Source organism: Zonotrichia albicollis, chromosome Z (genome assembly GCF_047830755.1).
Source record: "Zonotrichia albicollis isolate bZonAlb1 chromosome Z, bZonAlb1.hap1, whole genome shotgun sequence".
In the NCBI taxonomy this organism is placed as follows: Eukaryota; Metazoa; Chordata; class Aves; order Passeriformes; family Passerellidae; genus Zonotrichia; species Zonotrichia albicollis.
In genome coordinates, this window is record NC_133860.1 from 77481166 (window position 1) to 77486692 (window position 5527).

General features: G+C 46.5%; 1 long non-coding RNA gene across 1 annotated transcript; it reads right to left on the minus strand.

The window, feature by feature from the left end:
• Window positions 1–1982: 1982 nt before the first annotated feature.
• LOC141727077 (uncharacterized) lies at window positions 1983–4870 on the minus strand. Its single transcript, XR_012578102.1, has 3 exons — window positions 4617–4870; window positions 2719–2782; window positions 1983–2031 (listed from the first exon to the last, which is right to left on the minus strand). It is a non-coding gene; the product is annotated as an uncharacterized LOC141727077 (long non-coding RNA).
• Between the last annotated feature and the right edge of the window lie 657 nt (window positions 4871–5527).

Genomic DNA, 5527 nt, shown 5'->3' on the forward strand with positions numbered 1-5527 from the left:
CTGCCACCAGCACCTTTGCTTTCACAGGCAAGAAATGCAGTGAAGATGGGCAAAAGTTTAGTGAGGTAAGATGGACAACAGCAAATACATGAGGCAGAGTGAGAGTACAACAGCAGGAGATAAGAGTACTGGCACTGAGTACAGTGAGTGCAGGGGCACTGGCAGGCCTTTCACTTGAAGTGCTTTTACTTGCCCATAGCATACCAGCAACACAGAAACAAAACTTGGCAGATGAAACCTCTCCTGATCTGAGCCCTTGTTTCCCAGACAATCCTGCCCAAGCCCTCAGAAACACAGATGGGATTGCTGACCTCCCGACAGATGGCTGCCATGTGGTCTTCAGACAGGCAAGTCTTGCTAATGACTTCGCTCAGAGTGCCTCCATCCATGAACTCCATAACTAGCCAGAGTTCCTCACCCAAAAGGTAGCTGAAAGAAGGAAACAAGGGTGTGGAGATAAATATGCATGGCTGTCTTGATTTTTTGCTTCTGGGTTTTTTGTTTCCAGGTTCCTTTGTGACTAGGACAGAATCAAAGGAATAGACGTTCCCTGTCAGCTGTGCATTGTTTGCAGTCTGTGCAGTCTGGAGGAGAAAGACACAGCTGTGAAAAAGGAGATGTCTTAGATGGGCAGCAAGTGAAAAGTGTAGTTTAGTAACAGCCCAGATAAAAATATGTCAGCCATAGTGTTTCTGGAAATAAGCACCTAGTCTTCCTGACATGCACAGCAATGGCAACGAGCGCTAACGATCTAAGGGAAATCCACTTCAGGATGGTTCATCAGCATTTAAGAAACTTCAAAAAATCTATCCCAAAAAAGTGTGGAGGCCGTGTACTTCAAGGCTATTGACTTAGGAAGATACAGATGATCCAGGTTTTGAATAATTTTGGAATAATTTTCAAACTAGGAGTGCCAGGGAAGACTCAGGCAGACAAGATGCACTCTCTTCTCATCCATTGGAGATGAATAGAGAAATATGAATGAATAAAAATTAACAGCTCTACTTTCTGCCACTGACCAAAGTGGGATTTTAACCTCTCATGTTTGCTGTATGTAAATGCCCATTGATGGGATAAGACCAAGACCTCTCACCTGTCTAAATAATTCACAACACTGGGACTCCTATATTTCTTCATAATCATGATTTCATTAACAGTTAGTTGCTTGCTCCTCAGTCCTTTTAGATCTATTTTCTTTATGGCCACCTAAAATGACATTGAAAATCAGTAACTTGAGAAGTTGGTGGCATGAGACCACAATGCAATGGAGCGAGTGATTTTGCAATGACACAGCTGAGCTGTGCCAAACTGCCTTGTAATTAGGCGCTGCACTAATTAGGAACTGACATTCCAACAGCCCATTTCTCTACTCCCTTGGGGGACAGTTACAGGAGATGTGGGGCCACTGAGGTTTTTCCTTGTCCACTTGGTAACAGTGGTGTCTCAGCTATCACCCACAAACCTCTGACCACAATCTCTGCTGCTTTGTTTGGGATTCAGAAGAAGTAATCCATGCCTTAATACTCTGTGGATACATCTTGCAAAGGCAATGGGTGGGTCTTAGGGCTTTTAGGGACACCTTGCAGATCTCTCCCTATGTGCAATTGCCAATTGCAGCACTGCAGGTGTAAAGGAACTACCAGTAACTTTCAGAAGGATTTGCTGGAAGCCAGAAATGAGAATTCAGGACTCTGAAGCTGTAGCCCCAAAGAGCAGGGAGGTGCTCTAAGGCACCACCTGTGTTTTAGCAATGGAGAGCGAGTGAGCACGTCCTTCTCTGAAAGGAAGCGCTGCCCTCTGCGCCTTCCTTCCGACAGCTGAGGAGGACAAAGACTGTGCCAGATGTATTTTGCAGGCTGGCACCAGTCTGTGCTTCTTGTGCCTTTTCAGCACAGCTCTACCCAAAACTCCAGCCACAGCTCACACCAGAAGGGAAAGCCCCTCAAGAGCAGCAAGAGTCTGCAGGCCCTGTTGATATTTACCTCTTGTCCTGTGGAATTGTTGAGTGCTCTGACCACTTGTCCAAAACCCCTAGAAACAAAACAGAAGGAGAGAAAGGAGAAGGTGTTTAGGTCCTGGAGTGAAAGTCAGCCCACACAGGAGATCTGTGCTGGCAGTGTCAAAAACCTGCAGGATGAAGGAGGGCTCTGCCAGAAGGCAGATGATGCATTTTCCTCTCAAGTGCAGGCACTGGGCCTGTTCCTGAAGCGCTGGAATTCAACTTGTAAAGGGAATTAAGTGTTTCCTCTTGGGTTTCACTTTCTAAACTGTGTGGTTCCTATCCTCACCACAGAGGATTTCCTTCTGCCAACGAGGGGAAAGAAATGCTCCTGGCAAATCTTATCTCACACAGCTTTGATAGGGGATAGGTTGCTCTTTGAGGCAAGCAAGTTTCTTCTTTTTCCATTAGTGTGCCAGTATGATTTTGAGACACAGAAAAATGCTAAAGAAATTAACACTGAGTGTTCCCACACTTGAGAGACAAGGAGATCTCCCAGATCCTGTTCTTTGATGCAGGCAATACTTTGTCAGCATAGGGATGTCTCTGACAGTGCCTTCTGAGCACACTCACAAATTCTGAGCAGCACTGAGAGATGTGATTATCTATCCCCAGTGTCTGAACATGTTTTCAGCTTGCGTGACTTCACACTGGATAGACATTTCACCAGAAAAACACCTGGCCCATGGCTGTGTAGGGGTATCTGTGGCTGGACTCACCCGCTGCCAATACGCTCCTTTTCAGTGTATTTCATAACAGGATTTTCCTGGTTCACCATTCTCCCTGAGAGAAATAAAATGCAAGATGCTGACTTTAAAGCAGAGATGACAACTTCCAGGAGATACACAAGGCAGCCCCACTCTCTGGGGCTCTCAGCCCTTTGGGGTCAGCTGGGTAACAACCACCACAACAGCAACAGGACAGGCAGCCCTGCAGTTCAGATGACTGGCACAGAGACTGATTTTGTACAGTCCTTTGAAGAGTTCTCTTAACAGGAAACAAAAGCACAGGGGCATGCATTTCCAGGAGAGAAGGACATCTTCCCTACCTTTCAGCTGTTTGCCAAAAGAATGCCTTTCCGTTTGTAAAGCACAGCAGCTCATGCTAGAACCAATCCCAACAGGGTTTTCTGCATCAGGACCCTGACCTGTTCATGAGCAGGCTGAGCTCAAAGATGCCCCTCTCCCATCTAAGGAAGGCTCCAGCCTCTGCAGTCAAAGCAACCCTCAGGGACAGGGCAGCTAGCACAACAAGGCTGGCAAAGCCCAAGCACGAGCACTGACAGGCAGTGGGAAGAAGCCACGTCCAGTCTGAGCCCCATACAACCTGTTGTCCCCATTCAGGACACAACAGGATGGGCTTTGACATCAGTCACACTGAGGTGTGGATCAGTGCCCCTTTTGTCCCAACAGGTGATGGTAGACACAGAATCCCCTGGGCTCTGCTCTCAGCCCTACCAGGTCTTATCTGAGAGCACAGCACTGGCAGCTGTTACAGGCAAGAGGCAGATTCATTGGGTTTTGCTGCAGAATCACAAAGGACTTGATGTGTTTTTCTAGAAACTGACATGAGCAGGGCTTGGCCCAATGGGTAGGATCCTAACAGTCAGGGGAAAGAGTGGGAATTGGGTATGGAAAAGTGCCATGGATCTGAGGAATATACCATGGCTGGGCTGGAGGCTCTCTCCAGAGAAATGCCTGCAGTACAGTTTTATCTGATCATGCCACTTGGATGTGTCTCTTGGACACATCTTGATAAGCATAAAACTAGAAGATTAAATAAAGTTTGTTACAAAAGTATCTGTTTTTTTGGGGGGGCACATGGAAAACATCTCTTGCTTTCTATGTGTCCTGTAACCTGATGTTCTTTCAAACTAGGTTGTATTGACAAAAATATAGCATTCTCTTATTGACAAAAAATATAGCATTCTCATGAAAATAAACTGTGGGTGTAGTAGTTGTAACAGTAACAGTCATAAAAATGCCAGCAGTTAGACGTGACACAGAAGAGCTCTTTCAGGATGGAGATAAACCAACTCCACCAAAAAAACCCCACAAACCATCAACAACAAAAAAAAAAAAAAAAAACCAAAACCCAAAACACAACAAAAAACCACACAAAAACCAAAACCAAAATATCCCCACAAAAAATAAGCAGTACAGAAACATCCCTCCTCAAAAAAAAAAAAAAAATCCCCAATCTAAAAGACAAAACTCCAAAACCAGTCCATTTCTGTGAAGTTTTTTTGCTCTGATGACTGGCTGGAAGTCAGGACTCTAAGGAGAATTCAGGAAGCTGAAAATTCTATTCAGTTTGGCCACTAGCACAGAGGACTTTGCTAGATCATTTGCTAGGTCACAGCCTTCTGCTGATCCAAGAACAATCCCTGCTTCAGCCTTTAGCACAGAGGGAAGCTCAGGCAAACCCAACCCAGCCAAGGTGCCCTCAGAGGCAGCAGAAACACCCAGAGGTCTCTTGCTACCTCAGAGCACAGCGCTTCCTCTGGGGAGTTCTAAATGTCCCTGTGGCCCCAAACTCAGGAGGAGCATTTGGTACAGCTCTGCTGACACCTGCACACAATGCACTGTCCCTCAGACAAGAAACACCCCAGACGTACCTAGCATTTCCAGGTACCTCTTCTCAGTCTGCTGTTTCGGAGAGAGGAAGGAACTGGCCAAGCTTGAGGTTCCAGGTTTTACAGAATGGCTTCTTCCAGGCAATGCTGCTGAGGCAGCAGGTTCAGAGCCCTTGATGTGCTGGACCTGGAGCACTTCTGGTGGGCACTGTTCCTGTGCCTCACTCCTAACTTGGGGTCCTTCATTGCCAGACATTTGCTGGGAGTCTTTGCAGGCTGCCCGGTCAGATGTCAACTCTTGCTCCTCAAATGAAACAGAACAAAGCAGTCAGAGACTACAGCTTTTTCCTGTCAGCCAGGAGTCATCGACTGTGAGGAAAGGGAAAGATTGACAAGGGATACAGACAGCTTGTTTCAGTCCCCCATCTGGGTCTGAGAACAGGAGAGCAGGAATCAATTTGGATGACTGCTGGCCAAATGGCCAAAGGAAAAATTCCACAATCAAGGGCAGCACAGGAGATTGAGCACACCAGGAAATGCCCTTCAGAGTGACTGTGATACACACTAGAGCAGGATGGCACTCAGAGGCATGGCCCCACTCCCTGATGCTCTGCACTGGAAAGGCAAGAAGGGCAGAAACCACCAGTTTGGTGACTGCAATGACTGCATCCCTCTTTCACTCACTTGCTTTTGTAGAGAGTGAGGGAAGCAATTAAGTTTCTCCCTGATGATTTTCATTTCTTCCTCCAGCCTCTTCTGCCTTGTCTTGATCCTAGTGTCAGCTATCTGAAGCTCTGCATTTAGCTGTTCCTTCATGTTCTCTAAAAAACAAGCGAGAGGATGTTTCATGAGTGGAGTGCCTGCCACTCTTTCACTCACCTGGTTTTGTTGATCGCCCCTCTGCTGATGGAGATTCTCCTCTTGATTTCTTCCTATGTCTTCCTTGTTCATGT